The sequence below is a fragment of the Narcine bancroftii genome, chromosome 5 (assembly GCF_036971445.1).
Source record: "Narcine bancroftii isolate sNarBan1 chromosome 5, sNarBan1.hap1, whole genome shotgun sequence".
Taxonomy (NCBI): domain Eukaryota; kingdom Metazoa; phylum Chordata; class Chondrichthyes; order Torpediniformes; family Narcinidae; genus Narcine; species Narcine bancroftii.
The window spans coordinates 242,199,813-242,221,777 of NC_091473.1; positions in this window are offsets into that span (position 1 = coordinate 242,199,813).

A 21,965-nucleotide genomic window follows, 5' to 3' on the forward strand; every position below is an offset into this window, starting at 1 on the left:
TAATATTGGAGAGCGGCAACTTTTTTTTTCAGTGCCTCGATAGCAGGCAAAAATTAATTTTCATTATATCTGTGCACCTAACGATAATCTAAACTGAACTAAACTCAACCAAACACTAATGCCCTTGAATAGCTTTCTCAAACGCAGTTTAGAATCAACCAGATTACCAACAACCACTTGTAGGCCAAAAGGGTGAACTAGGCAGACACCTTGTATTGAGGGACATCAGTTTTAATAATAATCCAGATGTTTCTGACTTGGAAGGTTCTGTTGCCTTCAAATGATTGTTATCTACTCAGTTAACTAATGCAAGTCAATAAAACAAAACTGTGACAGTTTAAAGGGCTAGGACATAATCCAGAGGTACTGATCATAATACAGGGGTTCAGCCCATAACTCAGAAAAACAGTGTGATAATACAGATTCTATCACCAATGTGTATATGTGCAGATTGTAGTGTAGGATGACTGTGATTGGCTGAGAGTGTAGCCACACCTACTGGCAGGTCTTAAAGGATTGCTCCTAGCCAGAGCAGGTTATTCTGGACTGGTCGACCCACTTGTGATATGCTCCAGTTTTTTAGTTAATAAGAGCCTTGGTTTGGATCAACAAGTCTTTGGTTCTTTCGACACACTCTACAAACAGGCCATAATCCTTGGTAGATTATAAATCAGATGGGTATGCTGTAATCCAATGGTATACTGTACTTTAGCAGGAATAGGGAAAATCCTGAGCGAAAGGCTCCAGTGATTTAGGATTGGACATAATCTAGAGTAGTAATTCCCAAAGTGGGCAGTGCCACTCCTCTGGGGGCAGTGGAAAGATTCATGGGGGTGGTGAGGAAAAAGGGGGTGGTCCGAACCTTCAGCCTTGTTATTACTAACTCTACTGCAAAGTTTAATGAAGAAGCCAGCGCAGTAATTTTCTGGCGTCGCGGTCTCCGGAAGGGCTGTCTGTCGCTGTGGCCAGATCAGGATGGCAGTAGTGAGCAAAATAAAAGGCGACAAGGAGGTCTCATGAGAGCTGGCCTCACCTCTAGCATCACTAACCCCCTACCCGCTCAGCGCTGCCACCAACATGGGTTGGGGGGGAGTGTCACCATGAGTTACCGCACTGGGTAACACCAAACCTAGCGACGCCACTGCCATGTTTTACTTGGCTTCGGCCTTTTAATAAGTTGAGAGTTAATGGGAGGAGGGGGAAGGGTGGATGGAGGGAGGGAGGTACCGAGCACAGGGAGAGAAAGACCTGGGGCAAAAGGAGTCAGCGCCAGGAGAGAAGGAGAGAGGCCCGCAGAGCGCCAGCTATGGAATGAGAGGGTGGAGGTGGGAGGTGGTGAGTGGGCAAGAAGAAAGAGGTGTGTATTCATTCTGTAGTTGGGGGAGGGGCACTAGAGATGTGGCCTGGGAGTCAAGAAGGCAGCAGCCTTCTTGCAGATAGGACTTAATGCAGTGATGTGGGCTGTAATCCAGAGATATTGACTGCCAGCTTGAGGTGTTATAATGAGAGGAGCCTGAACTGGATGCCAGACCATAATGACAACGAATTGATCATTATTTAGTGGAACAGGATTTAATCTAGAAGAATAAACAGTCCTCCAGAGGAGTTACAGCAAGAATGGGGTAAAACAGATTGCAGGCCATCATGCAAAGGAAGCATGCATAATCTTGCAGGAATTGATTAAATTCAGATGGATAATTATAATTTTAGCACAGAGTGTGTTGGATGGCTGGAACACATTATTGTGGGTGGTGATGAAGGCAAATAAAATGGGGACATTTCAAAGTCTCTGAGATAGGCTCATGGATTTAAAAAAAATTGAGGCTTATGAGCTAAAGGGAGGAAAAGATTAGACTGATGTGGACCAGGTTTAGATGGGTTGACACAACACCATGGGCTAAAGAGCCCGTACTGTGCTAGACTGTTCTACATTCTACAAAATGAAACACAAAGGGACAAAGGCAGAAGTAGGAAGACTTTCATCCTCGGGAACAGACTATAACACTGAGAAAGACCAATAACCACAAATAAATTTAAGTTCTTGAGAATCACTATCTCAGAGGATCTTTCCTGGACCCAGCACACCAATGGCATCGTGAAGAAAGCCCATCAGCGCCTCTACATTTGGTATGACACCGAAAACCCAAGCAAATTTCTACAGAGTTGTGGTGGAAAGTGTGCTGATCGGCTGCATCACCAATACCCCGAGCGTAAAGCCCTCCAAAAGGTAGTGGCCACAGTCCAGGGGCATCACAGGCAAAACCCTTCTTACAATTGACTACATCTACAGGGAACGCTGCCGTCAGAGGCCACAACAATCATCAAGGATCCACACAACCCAGCACATGCCTGTTCTTGCTTCTGCCATCTGGAAAGTGGTATAGGTGCCACTAGACTCACACCACCAGGTTCATCAGAGACTCATTTGAGGACTCTTACTTGTGCACTTTATTGATTTTCTTTTTGCTCTCTCTGCATGGCATTTGTTTACATTTGCTATCATTTTACAGTTCTTTGATTGTTTACATGTTTATGCTGTTTATTTTTTTGCACTACCACTTAGTGGCAATTCTGCTGCTCCCACAGGAAAAAGGAATCTCAGGGTTGTATGTGATGTCATGTCTGTACTCTGACAATAAATCTGAAATCTGAAATTTGAGACGTTGCAATGTAAAGAGACGGGAGCGCTTATGTCAAATTTAGATTTAAATATATATAAATATATGGTATATATTTGCCTGAATTAATTTAATTTACTTTGAACTAACAATATTACATATTCCTATTTAAAAATGGTATTTTTCCAGTTCCCTTTAACTTTGCTAGAGTTCTATATCTGACTTTCACAATTTAAAGACTGCATTGATGTGATTGCAAACTAATAAATTTAAATGGTATTTGACAGAATAATCTCTCAGTGGAATTGGACAAATCCAAACTAAGCATAGAGGAAGTATTTCAAGAGACTGGTCTGATTATTTAGGGTAGTTCAATCAGTGGCAATAAACTCCGATGAACTCTTTTTCACCTGATAGGGAGCTGGGAAAATATCTGATGCTGCTTAATATGGCTGAATTCAAATCTTCTGCAGGCTTCAAAAACCAAAGGCCTCCTTCTTTCCTTCCTCCTCCAACATTTTTCACCAAATTAAGTATTTTTCTCCACTGACTGATCTATATATTTTTCTCCAATTTTGTTCAACTCTGAAGATTTCTACTTCCACAGTATAAGCCTTGTGAATTTCAAGTCAAGTCAAATTTATTATCATCTGATTGCATAAGTACAACCCGACGAAACATGTCTGGTCCACATTGGAGAACACATAGAGATACAACCAGACATAACACACCCAGACAGACAATACATGTGCAGGATAATTAGTCCAATATACAAATGAATAAATCAACCTAATTTCTTAAATATGAAAATCTCAGATGGTTGGTGTGAGCAGCTCCTTTGGTCATTCACTGACCGTGGGAAGAAGCTGCTCTCATTCTCGTGGGCCTGTATTTGGCCCATATCCCTCTGGACCAGTGGTTTTCAAATGTTTTCTTTCCACTCTAATGCTCCTGTTCCGACGGGAGCAGCCGAATGGCAAATAGGTAGGTGAGCGTAAAACTAGAGGACACAGATTTATGGTGAGAGAGGAAATATCTAAAGGGACCGGAGGAGAAATTTAACTTAAAATAAGTGTTTCAATACAGGTCTAAGAGTGGCAAGAAACAGGAGTGCTTGGGTTATTCTGGGTGCATCACTATTGGAAATTAACCCCTCTAGTGTTGGCTGAGGAGGAAAAAGGAATGAATAAATAAATAAATAAATAAAGTGCACGCAGCAGCTACAGGGTTATAGAATCATATGCAGGTCAGAAACAGGCCCATCAGCCCAACTCATTCATGTTGAACAAGTTGTGTCTCTGATTTAGTCCCATTTGCCTGTATTTGGCCCATATCCCTCTGGACCAGTGGTTTTCAAATGTTTTCTTTCCACTCACATCCCACCTTAAATAACCCCTATACCACAGGTTCTCTGCGATTAGGTGGGGAGTGGGTGGAAAGAAAATGTTTGAAAACCACTCTTTTAATCACACCTAATTGACTCGTTATGTGCACCGTTTCATAACTCCAAAGGAAATGGTCCAATGACAATTTTCCTCAAGCAAAATATTTCAGTAACAATTGGGTCTAGAGCAGTGGTTCTCAACCTTCCCTTCCCACTCACATCCCACCTTAAGTAATCCCTTAGAGTACCTATGGCATAGAGATTGCTTAAGGTAGTATGTAAGTGGAAAGAAGAAGTTTGAAGAACCAGTGCTCTAGACCTTCCCCATTCGTACCCTTTCCAAATGACTTTTAAATGATGTAATTGTACCCACCTCCATACCTTGTTCCACATACCCTTTTGAAAATATTTCTCCTCTAGTCCTTTTAGATCTTTCTTCTCTCAACTTAAATCTGTGTCCTCTAGTTTTACGCTCACCTACCTATTGACCTTACCTACACCCCTCATGATTTTATATAAAGCTTGTAAGGTTATCCTGCATTGCAGAGGAAAAGTCTAGCTACTCAGTCTCTCCTTGTAACTCATCTGGTCTTGGTAGCATCTTCTTGAATCTTATCCACCTCAATGACATCCGTCCTAAAGTAGGATGACCAAATGCAGCAATAAAAGTTGGTTTGCGAGCAGACCTGTAGCCACCTCATACCTAGTACAAGACATGATTCAAAAATCCAAAAGTGGTGAGTTATAGTTGGTACAGAGCAAAGGCAGCATAATTTTACTATTTTTGCATTTATTCACCACTCTGATAATGAAACGGTCTTGAATCTGGCGATGTGTGATCTTATACTTGGAAGGTTTCCTTCCGATAGGAGGGGAACGAAGAGAGTGTGGCTTGGTTGGTTGAGTCTTCTAAAAGGCAGAGAGAGAGAGAGAGTTTTCCAAGGCAGAGAGAGTTTTGGATGGAGTAGAGGGAGGTAGTCATGGTGTCAATGTTGTAAGGAATGCTGGTAACATACCAAATTTCATAGAGCCATAGACTCATTCAGCATAGAACAGGCTTTTCGGCCCAACTAGTCCAGGCTTCTGAGGGAGTGGAGACGTTGATAAGCCTTCTTGGTCATTGGATGAGCCAACAAGTTCCTTGAGATGTTTTCCTCTCAAAACTTAAAACCATCATTGATATGGATGAGGGAATGTGTTCTACCTCTCCTCCACCTCTTTGGTCTTGCTGATATCGAGGGAGAGGTTGTTTCCCTGGCACCAAACCATCAATCACTCTACTCTGAACTCTGCTTTTAACATATTAATTGGACAAGGTCTGTAATTGAACTGAGGGGTTATCATGTTGGTCTTCATCTATGTCAATGAATTTAAATTCCCTGCACATTATCACTCACTTTACCGTTCAGGAGTTCATTGGAATGTTCTCAACTAACATGAGATTCTAAGGTTGAGTGCATCAGTATTCATGCATTGGATTATGAAGGTATTTGGGAGATTTGGATTGATATGTTTGAGCATATTCAGTGTTCCTTACTTGGGGATAATTAGATCACTGATGCCTTTGGAGTTGTTGAAGAGCTGAGATGTCCTTAGGAGTAATTTTATTGGGTTATTTAGAGAAATTGGGCAGTTGAATGGAATTGTCAATGTGAGGATTTAGAGGGCGAATGTCAGGGAATGTTTTGGATGTTAACGCCATTGGTCATATTAGAGTATTAATGTACATTCCGATGAAACGACATGCTCCTTCTGTTTCTCCTTCCATGGATGTTGCCAGTCCTGCTCAATAATTTCATTCTTTCCTCTTTTTATTTAAATTTTACTGTAATGGTCCACTTTGGTGGATCGATGACAGGGAAGGAAAGCAGGCATAATACTATCAAATTCACTTGGAACTGAAGTTCAATTTTGCTTCAAATCTACTGGAAGGGCTAGTGACTGGCATGCCAACTCATTGTGTTCTGTTATCACTCACTCAGAAAGAAAGGGCCAAAAGACCATTGCATGGACAGAATGAACAGCATGCAAGGCTTTGAAACTGATGCCTTATTCAGACTGAGGAGTTGTTTTATAAATTGCTTTCCTTGCATAAGTACAAATGTTTGGCTTTACGTTCTGGCAGGCTTATTAGTTAGTCTCATGATTAGATTGGGTTCAGAGAGAAAGTGGTGAGTCAAACCACGGCTAGACTGTCTGTTGTAGATCAAATTTGCTGGCGTGAGTTTTTAATTATTTAATCATTGAGAGTGGACAATAAGTGCTAGCAGACACCATATGATGCATCTTAGAATCTGAGAGAGATACAGCGCGGAAGCAGGCCCTTCAGCCCATCAAATTCATGCCAACCATCAAGTTAAAACACAACAATTATGGAGACGGTCACACAGTATCCATAAAAAGTAAAGACATAATAGGACTAGACAAAGGAGAGTGGATGGTGTATACTTGGAATTTCAAAAGGCCTTTGACAAGATGCCGCACATCAGGCTGCTTAACAAGATGAGAGCCCAAGGAATTACAGTAAAGATACTAGCATGAGTAGAGCATTGGCTGATTGGCAAGAAAGAGTGTGGGAATAAAGGGATTCCATTTTGATTGGCTACCAGTTACAGTGGTGTTCTGCAGGGGTTTTTATGTTGTATGTTAAGGATTTGGATTTGGCTTTGTGGCTAGGTTTGATGATGATACAAAGATAGATGGGGGCAGGTAGTGATGAGGAAATGGAGAGGCTGAAGAGAGACTTAGATAGCTTAGGAGATTGGGAAAAAAACTGGCAAATGAAATACAATGTTGGAAATTGTTCAGTCATATACTTTTAGTAGACGCAATAAAAGGGCAGTATATTATTTGGATGCAGTGAAAATTCGAAATTCGGAGGTGCAAAAGGACGGGAATCCTTGAGCAGGATACCTTGAAAGATAACCTCCAGGTTGAATCAGTGGTGAAGAAGCCAAATGCAATGTTGGCCTTTGAATCTAGAGGAATGGGACATAAGAGAAGGAATGAGATGTTAAGACTTTATAAAGTACTGTTAAGGCCACATTTGGGAAACGGGGTGCAGTTTTGAGCTCCTTAATTAAGAAAGGATGTGCTAGCATTGGAAAGGGTTGGATCTGAAATGAGAGCTTTATCAGTCACCCAAGTCAACTCTCTGCCTCATCAGTACATCAAAGTCCTCCCAAGATCATAAAATTATGAAAGACCTTTCTGCTGTGCACAATTCAAAGATTTGTGGACAACGATCTTAAAAGATGAAACTGTCCGTTGGCCAAAGAGACAAAACGACCAGTGAAAGCAAGCTGTAGACAATTGACATCCATACTGCAAGTATCAGTTGTTTGGCTGGGATGTAATAATATTTAGACAGAGTAATTATTGGGGACATGTACATCATCATCAGTAATCTAATTATAGTGGGAAAACTGAGAAATACTTTTTATTAAACCACTTCTCCATTGTATTGAATAACAATTGTATTGTAAGTAAATTTGACAATGATAAATATATACATGTTTGTCACTAAGTACTCCCTTGATGATGTACTTCATATTTTGAAACTACTGGCTGGAAGATAATTGAGAATGAAACTCCACAGGGTAATCTCCCAATGCTGTGTTCCACAGACATTTTTGCTTCGAGGAGCTCAGCCTGGGCTGCTCTAAACAGCATGTTGAAAGGCAAGAGCACAGAATGGCAAAAGGCAGCTGAGCGATGTTGGGAAGTTGCACTATCCCACAAGTAATTTTGTTTAAGCAGACTTTCTGCTGAAGGTATGGGACACATGCCATCTTTGGAATAAAACATGCTAATTTACCTGGATACTGACACCAGATTTACATCCTGCTGACAATGTTTCCAAGTTGGTATTGTGTCATGGAAATGAAGTCTGATCTAAATGTTCTCATCAGGATTTCAAGTGAATACAATGGAAGAAGGAGCGAATATGGACAGAAAGGATTATGCCGGCAGCAGGGACTGGGTATAAAAAAATATAGGCATACAGCACGACCCTTTTTGCCCATGAACCCGTGTCACCCAATAGCACCCTTCAACCCCATACGCTTTGAAGGACAGGAGGAAACTGGAGCATCTAGGGGAAACCCACGCAAACACGGGAGAATATACAAACTTCTTCCAGACAGCGCCGGATTCAAAGCCCGCCCAGAGTCAGCAAGAAGTGGCAGGCAGTCAAAGAAGAAAATCAAAGCATTCCTGTACATCCTCTCACAGCATTTAAAGCCAGGGAAGCATTTGTGGTGTGGCTACTGTAATGTGCGATTCTCGGAGGGGTCACAATCATGGAGGTGACATGTGGGAAACGCAAAGAGCACTAAAAGGTGTCATTGAGTATATTCAAGACTCCTCTTGTACTGTGCACATACGCAAAATGAACAAGTACATTGTGCAGTGAGATCATACTTATTCACATATATTACACCAGGTTTCCCCTTCAGAAGTAAAGGGCGCACCAAGTAATGTTCCCTCCTATTCTTCTTAGTTGGGATTTGTATCCAAATACCCTGTTCCAGCCCTGATCATTGAAAAGCTCATGTTTGAATTCCCACCTTTGCTACTGCCATTGGTGCATGTACAACATTAACACTGGTATGATATCTGGATGAAATTCTTTATTACTTTTAGAAGCTATCTCCATTGATGTGACTATTTACACAAATGTTCCTTTATTATATTGTGTGTATTTACATATGTATCAATTTAATTGACTAACTGGATTAAATTCTACTTAATTATAATTTGTCTTAGTGAGTTTTGCAAAACTGGGAAGCTACGACAAATAAGTATTTCATGCACCTGTACTTAGGTAAGTGACAATAAACTCTCAGTCATTCAGTTATTCATTCAAATTCTCTTCAATCTTTTTATTTATCCTACTGCTGCTTGTGTTGATCTGGGAAATCTAACAGTTTGTTGATGCAGCATCCATCTCTGAACCCATTAAAGGAATTATTTTTGAGCCTCAGTCATGTTTTGATCCAATTCTTATTCAATAATTTCTGAAGTGTAAAGAAGCTCAGAATCTGAAATGATTGTCATGAAGAGGTCACGAAATTTGTTGTTTTGCGGCAGCGTCACAGCGCAAATAATTTCTATAAACTGCATTTCAAAATAAATAATAAAGTGTGATAAAAAGAAATAGACAAAGTAGGCAGTGTCTGTGGTTCGTTCTTCATTTAGAAATCTGATGAGCCCAAAGATGAGCACTCAATGGCATAAGGACAGCTTCTTCCCCATTGCCATCAGATTCCTGAATGATCAATGAAACAAAGACGAGCACTCAATGGCATAAGGACAGCTTCTTCCCCATTGCCATCAGATTCCTGAATGATCAATGAAACAAAGACGAGCACTCAATGGCATAAGGACAGCTTCTTCCCCATTGCCATCAGATTCCTGAATGATCAATGAAACAAAGACGAGCACTCAATGGCATAAGGACAGCTTCTTCCCCATTGCCATCAGATTCCTGAATGATCAATGAAACAAAGACCAGCACTCAATGGCATAAGGACAGCTTCTTCCCCATTGCCATCAGATTCCTGAATGATCAATGAAACAAAGACGAGCACTCAATGGCATAAGGACAGCTTCTTCCCCATTGCCATCAGATTCCTGAATGATCAATGAAACAAAGACGAGCACTCAATGGCATAAGGACAGCTTCTTCCCCATTGCCATCAGATTCCTGAATGATCAATGAATCAATGATCAACATTTTTTTAAGAGTAATGTTATAAGATGACTTATAATATAAATTGATGCTGGTGCAAAACACGTGTTCAGCATTAGAACTTTTACCTCAGCTACAGCCACTTGTATCAGCATTATATTAAAAATGGTAAAGAAAGATGGGAGTGGTGTGTTCAAATTGGCCTGAAAGGGTAATGGTTCCATGTCAGGAGAAGTGGCAAGAGAGCGCTGCGAACACTGAATTAAAAATGCACAACACTAACGAACGAGCCACTGGGTGAAACTAGCAGAGTTTGTGAGTAGACCCAACAACATCAAAACCTTGAAGAAGGACTCAAGCCTGAACTGTCGGATCTGTATCTTTATCTTTGCTATACCACGTACACTATTTGACCTGCTGACTCTCTCCAGGTTTATGTTTTTACTTTGACATGAAGACATGACAGACGAGGAAGCAGTGGACCAGATATAGTGGAGTAAAAGTGGGTCTACAGGGATCTAGTAGGGATGTGACAGTGTGGCTGAAGTGCACATAAATGAGGGAGAGCAGTGTATGCTGAAATGAGAAGGTGAGAGGCCAGCGGACCAGGAGCGGGGATGCAACTAAGCAAGGAATGTCCAGCTGTAACCCATGGCAGGGCCAGGTAGGAGAACGAGGAGGTGAGCTGGGCGATGTCAAGGGGGTGCGGCTTGGGAAGACATGAAAAGGGTCTCAGACCCACGCTACTCAAGTGGATCTGAAAGGAATATGGAAGCTTGTGGCCAAAGCAGACCTGATCAGGAGAGGGCAGTGCACGCGGACCATTTTGGGTAAACAAGGAGCAGAGCAGGACAGAGCATGCAGTGGGCAATCAGAATCGATGGTGCAGAGAAGTAGCAAGACCAGGTGTTTTCTAGTGACCAAGCAAAGAGAAGAAACGTTGGCTGGTGAGCCAGCGCAATGTCAAGGATGAAGTAGGAATGCATTGGTTGTGTGGTGGTTAAGAGAATGTGAAAAGAATATCGCAGCTTGGTGCAACACACACACACACACACACACACACACACACACACACTCACACACACACACACACACACACACACACACACACACACACACACACACACACACACACACACACACACACACACACACACACACACACACACACACACAAACAGAGGAACTCAACAGGCCACACAGCATCCAGGAAAAGTGAAGGCAGTGGTTCTCAACCATTTTTTCCCATTCACCTGCCACCTTACTCACCAAAGAGCACCTATGGCATCCTATGGTGCTCTGTGGTGAATAAGGAATTATTTAAGGTGGTATATGAGTGGGGAAAAAACTGAGACCCACAGATTTCAGATTTATTGTCCGAGTACATACATTACATCACAAACAACCCTGAGATTCCTTTCTCCTGTGGGCAAGGCAGAATTACCACTAAATGGTAGTGAAGAAAAACTGTGGATAGCGTAAACATGAGAACAAGGAACTGTAAACAGATAACAAATGTAAGCAAAGTGTCTGTAATACAGAGACAACAAGAAGAAAATTGGTAAGGTGCACAAGTAAAAGTCTTCAAATGGGTCCCTGATTGATTTTATTGTTGAGGAGTCTGATGGTGGAGGGGTAACAGCTGTTGCTAAACCCGGTGGTGTGAATCTTGTGGCACCTAGACCTCTTTCCTGATGGTAGGAGCGAGAACAGAGTGTGTGCTGGATGGTGTGGGTCTTTGATGAAAGGTGACCAAAGTTTCAGGCCTGAGCCCTTCATCAGGAAAGCCATGCTGAGTTTCTCCAGCCCTTTACCCCAGAATCTGCAGGTTTTGCTTCCCAGAAGCTTGGTCCTCATGTTTACTTGGAAGGAAAAAGATGGTGTGGTGGCCAAGTGGGCCTGAAAGAGTGAAAGTACAGTGTGAACCAGAAACTGGGAAGTCCAGCGTGCTGTGGAAAGTAACTAAGGAACACATATCCGGGTCCAACATGGGGCCAAGCAGGGAGAATAGTGGAATCAGCAAAGTGAAGAGGTATTGGGTGTAAGAGCCAGAATATTGATAAAAGTAGAAACGAGTTGAGAAGCAATTCATAGTCAAAACGGGTGGTACTCAAGTGGACTGGAAAGGAATACTTGCAGCTTGTTGCTGAAGTGGGTCTGAGGAGGTTGGCGCTGTGTGAGCAGACCTGGAAGGAACACAGCAACTCAAACAAACCATGCAGGGAGAAGCGGCAATAGGATGGACTGAGCACTGGGGACAGTGAACAAAGAATGCTCAGCAGTGACAAACAGGCAGCGGGTGAAGCAGGTGGAGTGCATAGTTTGCGAGGGGGCTGGGAAACATGAAGAAGTACCGGGCGACGAAGCAGTGCACCTAGAACAGTGAAGTGAAAACGGGTTTACAGGGACAGGAAAAGAACGTGGCCGCGAGAAGAGGAGAGGGCAGCGGACCAGGAGCATGGAGGCAACTAACCAAGCAGCTGTAACCCACGGCTGGGGAACATGGGCCGAGCGATGTCAAGGGTTGCTGGTGAAGAGCGAGGGCCACCAATAGGGATCAGGTGGGCGTGGCTTGAGAAAGGGTCTCAGTGACGTGCTACCAAGCGGACCTGATAGGAACACCGCAGCTTCTTCCTGATGCGAATCCGAGAGCAGCGTGAGCGGACCTGGATGGAACATGGCAACCTTCAACAAGCGGAGCCGAAAGGGTGGTGGCGGAGCAGATCGTGTAGGGTGAACCGAGCCCCGTGGAGTGCCCCAAAGTGATCTACAGTGTGGCCAAGCAAGGAGAACAGGGTGGGTGCAGTGGACTGAGCAATGTGAAAGATATATTCTGTGAAGAGCTAACTCAGCAGTTTTGATGAGGTAAAGGCAAGGCTCTTAAAAACACCAGTGTGCAGAGGGATCTTCAGCATAGCTGACTGAAAATGGCAAACAAGTGGGTTGGATGGTTAAAAAAAAGTATGCCTGGTTTACTTAGGCAGGGAGTTGAACATAAAAATTGAGAAGTCACATTGCTGCTATTTAAAAATTGGCCAGGTTGCACTTGAAATACATTGTGCAATTCTGGTTGCCCATTGCAGGAAGGATGTGGATGATTTGGAAAAGGTAAAGAAGAGGTTCACCAGGATGTTGCTTCCTGGTTTACAAGGTATGAGTTGAGAAGTGAGATTGGACAACGTTGGGTTGTTTCTTCTGGAGCAACCTGATAGAGACATTTATACAGGGGACAGTCTGAATCTTTTCCCCCGGGTAAATGTGTCACCCACTGGAGGACATGCTTCAGGCAAGGGGGACGTTTAAAGATGCGTGGGGAAAATATTTTACACAGAGAGTGGTGGATGCCTGGAACTGACTGCCAGGAGTAGTGGTGGAAACTTCTAGGCAGACATGCGAGCATGATGGGGATGGAGGGATATCCATCAAGGAGTAGAGTTTTAGTTTGATTCAACAGATCAAGTGTGAGGTGTTACATTTTGGAAAGGCAAATCTAAATAGGTCATATGCATTAAATGGTAGGCTATTGAGATGTGCAGAGCAACAAAGGGATTTAGGAGTGATGGTAAATAGTACCCTCAAGGCTGATACTCAGGTAGATGGTGTGGTGAAGAAGGCATTTGGAATGTTGGCCTTCATAAATCGGAGTATTGAATTCAAGAGTAGGGAGGTTATGATGAAATTGTACAAGGCATTGGTGAGGCCAAATTTGGAGTACTGTGTACAGTTTTGGTCACCAAATTATAGGAAAGATATAAACAAAATAGAGAGAGTGCAGAGAAGGTTCACGAGAATGTTGACAGGATTTCAAGGTTTGAGTTACAGGGAAAGGTTGTGCAGACTGGGGCTTTTTTTCTCTGGATCGTAGAAGATTGAGAGGGGACTTGATAGAGGTGTTTAAGATTTTAAAAGGGACAAACAGAATAAACGTAGATAGGCTTTTTCAATTAAGAGTTGGGGAGATTCAAACTAGAGGGCATGGTTTAAGATTGAAGGGGGAAAATTATAAGGGGAGCATGAGGGGAAATTTCTTTACGCAAAGGGTGGTGGGGATGTGGAATGAGCTTCCGACAGATGTGGTCGAGGCGGGATCATTGGTTACATTTAAGGAAAGACTGGATAGTTACATGGATAGGAGAGGATTGGAGGGGTATGGACCGGGTGCTGGTCAGTGGGGATTTGTTACGGCATGGACTAGTAGGGCCAAACTGGCCTGTTCTGTGCTGTAAGTGGTTATATGCTTATATGGTAACGGTGAGCTCAACATAGACTTGTGGGCTGAAGGGCCTGTTCCTGTGCTGTTCTGTTCTAGGTTTCAGTAGCAGTTGGCTGAGAGGGGCTTGAAAGGGTCCCAGCTACTTGGAGCTCAAGTGAACCTGAAAGAGTTATCGCCCAATGGTCTGTAGGCAGAATCAGTTACAGTGTTATTCGAACAACGAGAGTAAAAATTTGCTTTGAGAGACATTTTTTCAAAATTTTACTGGCAGTGTTATTTTGCAATCTTAACTTCCTATTTCCAAATGTGGTCACTTTCTATGATCTTTGAAGTTGCTGGTGTAAAGGGATCCACCTCATTGAATGAAACATTTTTGCCTTGCATGGATAAATGGACGTCTGTCTCTTGGGTGGTTCTGTTTCAAGTTGGTATACTTTTGTCTGTACCCTATGTTTCATTAATGCTATTTGCCCTGCAGAACATTCCCATCTCTTCTATCTATGAACTGAAAAACTCACTTTTTTTCATGGACTCCAAGGTTCACAATCTCATTGGACAGAGTCTGATTTGCCATCTTTAACAATTAAATGGCTAAATTTATGCACAATAAATCTTACTGGGATCAAATGAATAATAATCAGATTGCACTGGACAACACATTTTTTCAAAAGGTTTGCTTCCTGAAAAATATTGGGGATTATGATGGATGACTTCAAGCTGAATACAAAGATAACTTCAGATTAGCTGTATTACATAGGAAGGTGGAGAAACATTAAATTAACTTTTATTGAATTTAGCAGGTTTAATCGCATAATGATGCTGACACATTACGTTAGTTCAACCGACCTAAAAATGTTTTGCCGCTGATTTCCGTTTGTACTTAGCATCTGATGCCTCTTGTGTCTCCAACAATAGTCGATCAGCATTGGTGGATTCCAGTTGTCATGACACTGCTTTTCCATGTTCGCAATATCCTGGTGAAACCTTTTGCCATTTTTGTCACTCCCTGCACCAAGATCAGGAGGGAAAAAGTTCAAGTGCAAATGCAGAAAAGGAATTTTCACTGACATGTTTGCTTGGTCATAAAATCTGACAGGAAATCACAAAAAAATACCCTATAAATACGTGATTTTTGTGATCAGCACCCAAAAGCCCAAAAGTGTTCAGGAAGCCACATCTTCGATGCACAGTGTTATCTGTTTTTAGTGATAATGTTGTGGGATCATTCTTTGCCCAGGGGTATTTGGATGATGAGATACAAGAACTGCAGATGCTAGAATCTTGAGTGAATATCGAGAAGCTGGAGAGACTCAGCATATGGTGGATATGGTCAATCAATGTTTTGGGTTTTGAGTTATTAGGTCTCTCTCAATATACCAAATTAACTCTGGACCCACTCCATCCTTCTATATTCTCATTTTTTTGGGAGTGGTAAATTTTGCTGTTTTGAAAAAGCTAATTTTTTCACAGAATATGAACATTGTTGACTTACCATGGTAAGTAGCTGGGTCATTCAAGGCCTTGAGAGCTCGCCCGGCTGGGACCGGCGGTATGTCCATGCTCGCGGAGTTGGGAGCTCGGATGGGCAAGTAGCCGAGGTGAGGATCCGTGTTCGGGGCATCGGAGCTCCGGTGGGCTGGTGGCCATGGCAAGGATCCACGGTCAGAGCCTCGAGAACACTAGTGGGCAGGCAGCTGGGGCAAGGATCCGCGGTTGGGACGTCAGGAGCTCTGATGGGTGGGTGGAGTGAGCCAAAAGTGGGGGAGGGATTGACTTTTACACTGGATATATAAAAAATGCTATTTTAAGGACAAAAAAGGTGGGGTCAACTATTACAACTATAAAACGAGTCTAGAAGGTACCCTTTCTTGAGATGCTATAGTCCATGTGCTAAATATGTTCCTTCAAAATCATGTCAGAAATTTAAGAGGAGAGTTAATGTATATTATTTGGGATAAAATCACATGGAGGTTGGGGTTTTGGATTGCCTTGTCTGAAATAATAATTTTTAAGAGACTTGTTCCAGTGCAATGAGAGAAATAGAGCAAGTGATAGCCAGCTGATTGACAACCAAAATGTTAGGTTCTCCTGTTGTAACCTTACTATTCAAAGATAGTCCTCAAGATAAAGACATCAAAACTGAGTACTCGGCACCATTGGTTTATCAAAATTATGGTAATGCAAGTAAAAACACAATGGGTGGATAAGGGAGGGAGCCATACCAGGAAACAGGGGGAGGGAATTGCTCTGTGAATAGAGTGGAAAGATGGAGGAAAGAAGACAAAGAGATGGGGAATAGAATGAGAACATGGAGTGGGCTAGCAGAAAGCAGAGAAGTGGATGTGAATGCCATCAGGTTGGAGGGTGGAATATTAGGTGTTGTTCCTCTGGAGGTCTTGGTTTGACCGATATCTTAGTATGGGAGAAGGGTCCATATTTGAAATAATTGGCCACTGGGAGATCCTCGTCATTGATGTGGATGGAGTGAAGGTGCTCAGTGAAGTGATCTCCCAGCCTGTGTCCAGTTTAGATAAAGCCACAACGTGAGAACCAGATTCAGGAGATGACTCTTGCAGATTCACAAGTGAAGTGTTGTTTCATTTGGAAGGGCTGTTTGGGGCTCTGTCTATTCATGAGGGAGGAGGAGTGCGCACAAGGGTTACAATTGTGGCACCTCCTGCGGTCGCAGGGGAAGGTGTCAAGGAAGCAATTGGTGGGAAGGGATGAGTGGATGAGGGAGTCACAGAGGGAGTGGTCCCTACAGAAGGCAGAGAGAGGAGGAGAGGGGAAGATGAGTCTTGCGTTGAGTATCATGTTCTAGGTGACAGAAATTGTGGAGGATAATGTGGTGGATGCAGAGGCTGGTGGGATGGTAGGTGAGGACAAGGGGAATCCTGCTTTGATTGCTTCTTGGGGCAGAGGGGGACCAGATCAGATGAGTGGGAAGTGGAGTAGAGGTGGGTATGGTGGATAGAGGTGAAGCCATGTTTTTGGAATAGGAGGTCATCTCAGATGATCTGGACTGGAAATCCTAATCTTGGGAGCAGATACGACAGAGATGGAGCAATTGAGAGAAAGGAATAGAATCCTTGCAGGGGACTGGGTGTGAAGAAGTGTAGTTGAGGTAGTTGTGGGAGTTGGTGGCATTGAAATAAACAACATGCTGGAGAAACTCAGCAAGAAACGTTTTTCCAGGTTTCAATCTCAAATTTGAGTTTATTGTCACATACACCAAGTAAGACATAGAACACATGTGGACTTAGAGTGCTTGGTTGAAATAGAGAAAAGACAACATTTTTTTTCTAATTTGGGCTTCATTCTTCCTGATTAACACTGACTGCCTTCCTCAATCTACCTTGCTTTGTGGTAACAGGGATGCTCAAAGAATTATGAAAAATACAGCACAAAATGTGGCTATCCATCCAGCCCAGTGCTAGCTTTTAGTTTTTACTTCAACATCTTCCTCATATTCAGCTATTTATTTAATTTATTTTGACGGTTCTATTAAAAGAATGTGCACCACTTTCCTGGTGCTACATTCCTAGTCACAACAAACTGGCTTCAGGTCCACTTGCAAATTTCCTCCCACCTCCCCCTCCCCATCCCTTCTGAACCTGCAAACAACTTCTCTTTTGCAAAAGAGTTCCTTTAAATCTGCCCTGTGCTTTGACGTGAAGAATTCTATCATTCCCCATTTCTCCGCATTGCCGAATCCCTGGGTCCCTGATCCATTTCTAAGAAATCTCTTTTTTCATCTATCGGCAGTGTTGATAGGTGGTCTGAAACTCTCTGTGGTGTTTCCACCATGTGATAAGAGTTTAACCTGATCTCAACAAAACTGCTAAATTGCAGGTCGTATTTCAAAACTGAACAATACTCCACGAGTATTGTTCCAATTACCCTTCTCAAACTGGCCTGCAATGGCAAAACTGCAGCCATGGATTGCGGAAAGTGCTTTGGTGGGGGGAGTTTAATTAGTATCACATATCACATGTTCCTTATTTTGCAGCTCATAGCTGTTCCAAGTTCTACCTCATTTTTCCAACATTATGCACTGCTATTAAGTAGTAAAGGTTGAATTCTAACTCCAAAAGTCAATTACTTGAACATTTTTAAAGATTAGAATTTCATTTTATCCTCCGCCCGTCATTCTCTTTCTCCCCGTAAAATGATTTGATTCTTATTGATAATCTGTCCCTGAAGAGCAACCAGTTTATTAAAATTGGCCCTTTATTAACCTCTGTTTTGAAAGTCAGCAAATATCTCTTTACAGAATATTGGTCTGGATGTGGTTTGTGATGTTGTTCGAATGGTATGTATCTAGGTGCCAAACCTCACAATCAGGCCAAAGGAACTTTTCTTTGTTATTCTCTCAGTCTCTCCACCCTGCTCATAGAGTGCCACTGCCCGACTCCTCTCTCTCTGCCTGAAAGGCTTCTTCTCCCTTTTTTATTTTTCTTTCTGATAATTTGCAGTAACATATGCGTGAATATCAAGTTGATAACAAAAGTGGAGCAGACTGCATGTGATCAAACTTTAGGTTGTTTGATGGACTGAAAGATATCTCCATTTCAAGATCTCAGTCACTTTGAAGGAATGAGACATGGAAGAAAGTTGAAATAATTTTCTGGAGAGATTATACCTGCTTTTTCACGTCATTTTAGGTCAGGCAGAGACATAAGTTGGACCAGGAACCTATTTGTCTATGCTGATCATTGATTAGAAACTGTATAGAAGATACGTAATTCTGATTGCTGTGTGGAAAAGCCTCAGAAACGTTCCCTTGACATATCGCCACACACAGAATGGCTTCTTTCCACTGCACTTCATCCATCCCAATTGTCGGGATCTTTTCCAAATTGCTCACATTCAAGGTGTTGCATTTAAGGTTGAAAAAGAAGAAAAGAGTTTTGATATACATGCCCATGAGTATTTCCAAAGTCAACTCAACACTTTTTTCATAGAGTAGACAAGACAATGATTAAAAAAAAATCACTCAATGATTCATGGGATTTTTTTGGCTCTTGAAACAATTCTCAAATGAAAATTTTAACCTCAGGAGCTCTGGACCATTTTCTGGGTGATATTCACCAACACACAGACAACCGTGAAAGATGAGTTTCGGGATGAAGTCATCCTTTGTGGTTATGGAAAGTGAACTTTATTGCCAAATATTCCTTTGTTCATTATTCAATGGAGATGTAACCCTATAATTAAGCTTCTAGACTGTGTAACCTGACATCTAAATGTTTGTGTTCAGCTGAGCACTTAAAGGGATTTAGTCTCCATCTTGATAAAAAATAAGAGAAGAAATGAGCAATCCCACCTGAAGTAACATTATCACCTCATTATCTGTGTAGCTGATCTATTTATTTTCTGCTCTTTACTTTTCTATCTCCCCCTTTATCACGTTGAGTTTTTAAACAATATCTTCTTATCTCTAGCCGCTTTCAGGTGCAATCGCTCCGAGAATGTGCCAGCAGAAGCGGCTGCGGGTGTGTTTGAATCGACGTTCAGGTGGCAGCGCTGAAGACACTGTTCTGGCACCTGAAAGGGACGGCTGTAGGAGAGGCGCCTTGGAGTGAACGCCAGCTCCTGTGGACCGTGGCCATAGTCCTGCCCGCTGTCGCGATGTCATTTGCAGTGCGCCGAGGAACACAGGATCATGGAGGGCCCGGAGCAGGGAAGAGAAATGCCTCTAATCTACTGAAAAATGTGACTGTACCCTGGTAATGCCGAACGTGCACACTCTCCAGTTTTAAAAAAATCACGCCAAAGCATCTCAGGCTGACGAGGTCACCGCGTCATCATCAGCCCATCCCCTAGCAGCCGCTGCTGCTTTCAGGTGCCTCAGGGGACTGTTCGGAAGCAGAGGAATATACCTCCCCGAGAAGGGTTGGGTAAATCTTCTTTGTTGCCCACAATACCTACAAACTTGGTGTCATCTGCAAACTTGCTAATCCAGTTTACCACATTATCATCCAGTTAATTGATCTAGATGACATATAACAATGGTCTCAGGACCAGTCCCTGAGGCACACAACTTGACACAGGCCTCCAGTCTAAGAAACAATCATCCACTTGCACACTCTGGCTTCTCCCATCAATACAATGTCAAATCCAGTTTACTACCTCACCAGGAATACTGAGCATCTGAACCTTCTTGACTAACCTCCCATGTGGGGCGTTGTCTAATGCCTTATTAAAGTCTATGTAGACAACATCCACACCCTTTCCTTTGTCAACTTTCCTGGCAATCTCCTTGAAAAACTCTCAGATTGATTAAACACGACCTACTGTTCACAAAGCCATATTGAGTATCCCTAATCAATCCCTGGGTATCCAAATATTTGTATATCTGATCTCTTTGAACACCTTCTAATAATTGACCTACTTCTGACATCAGGCTTACCGGCCTATAATTTCCAGGGTTAATTTTGGAGTCTTTTTTAAAACAGCTGAACAACGTGAGCCACCCTCCCATCCTCCAGCACTAAACTCATGGCTAAGGACATTTTAAATATTTCTGCCAGAACCCCTGAAATTTCTTCACTATCCTCTCTCAAGGTCCAAGAAAATATCTTGTCAGGCCCTGGGGATTTATCGACCCTATTTGCTTTAAGACAGCAAGTACCTCCTCCTCCTCTTTAACTGGTAAGGGGTTCATGTCCTCAACTGCTTGTTTTCCTTACTTCCATAGACTCTGTACTAGTTTCCTGAGTGAATACTGATGCAAAAAAAAAACATTTAAGATGTCCCCCATCTTTTCTGGCTCCATACATAGGCAACCACTCTGATCTTCAAGCAGACTGATCTTATCCCTTACCATCCTTTTGCTTTTAATATACCTGCAGAAACTCTTTGGATTTTCCTTCACATTGTTTGCCAAAGGAACCTCATGAATTCTTTTAGCTTTCCTGATTTCCTTCTTGAGTTTTTTCTTTCAAATTTTATACTCCTCAACTCCCTCATTTGCTCCACGTTGCCTATATTCGCTGCACTTTTCTCTTCTTCTTAACCAGATCCCCAATATCCCTTGAAAATCAGGTTTCCCTATGCCTGTTAACGTTGCTTTTAATCCTGACACAAACATACAAACTCTGTACTCTCGCCATTTCTTTTCCCTCCTGTTTTGTTTCTCTGTCCTCTTTTGTTTTGTTTTTCCCTCGAATTCTCTCTTTGCATCTCTTCATTCACTCACTCTCTTTCTCCACCTAGCTATTCTCCAATATCTGAGACATTTGTGAGCCTGTGACAGTATTGTCTGTAGTTGCAGAACTCTGTGGATGAGGATTCCAGCACCAAGAATGTATTAGATCAGAATTTCAACCACATGAACCCCCTTCAAGCCCTCTTCTACTTTTCTAGTTCAGAACCATTAACACTCAAAAAATGGTCTCAGCACATCCAGACATCTGAAGGAACTCCAACCTTTGACAGCATCACCAACAAGCCAGGAGAACGGGGCCATTTCACTGGCCATAGAGAGAAACATTCTGAAACCTGTCATTGCAACAGAGTGATAGCAGAAAGTGCATGTGCAATGAAGAAAACAACAAATCAATTAATGCCACAAGGCATTGGTTCAAACTGTGATACTCAGGGGAAGGATCTGTACATGGTGAGATACAAGATGGTTAACACTAGGGCAGGGGGAAATACATCTTTGATGCATTACTTACAATCTGCGTTGCATCCTTTTTGCTTATCTGGCATATTGGACTACTGTTATTGAACTGACAAAAAAAACAGGCGACCTAGGCAAATACACACCATGGCATTACCGTAAGCCATGGAGTTCTCAGAATCCGTGTGATGGATTCAATGTGTGCAGTTGATGATGACATCACATGACACCATGAATTCTCTTAAAGCTACAGGCATATTCATAATAATAATCAATGATGAGAAAGAAATGATGTAATTGTTGGTTAATTAAATTGTTCTGATTAATTATTCATGAGCATTGGACAGAAAAATGCTGTCCAACTTGTGACTATCTCTCTCTTTTCTTCTTCTTCTCTTGTGCCTCATTCTCTTGCTCCAACTGTGAGCAAG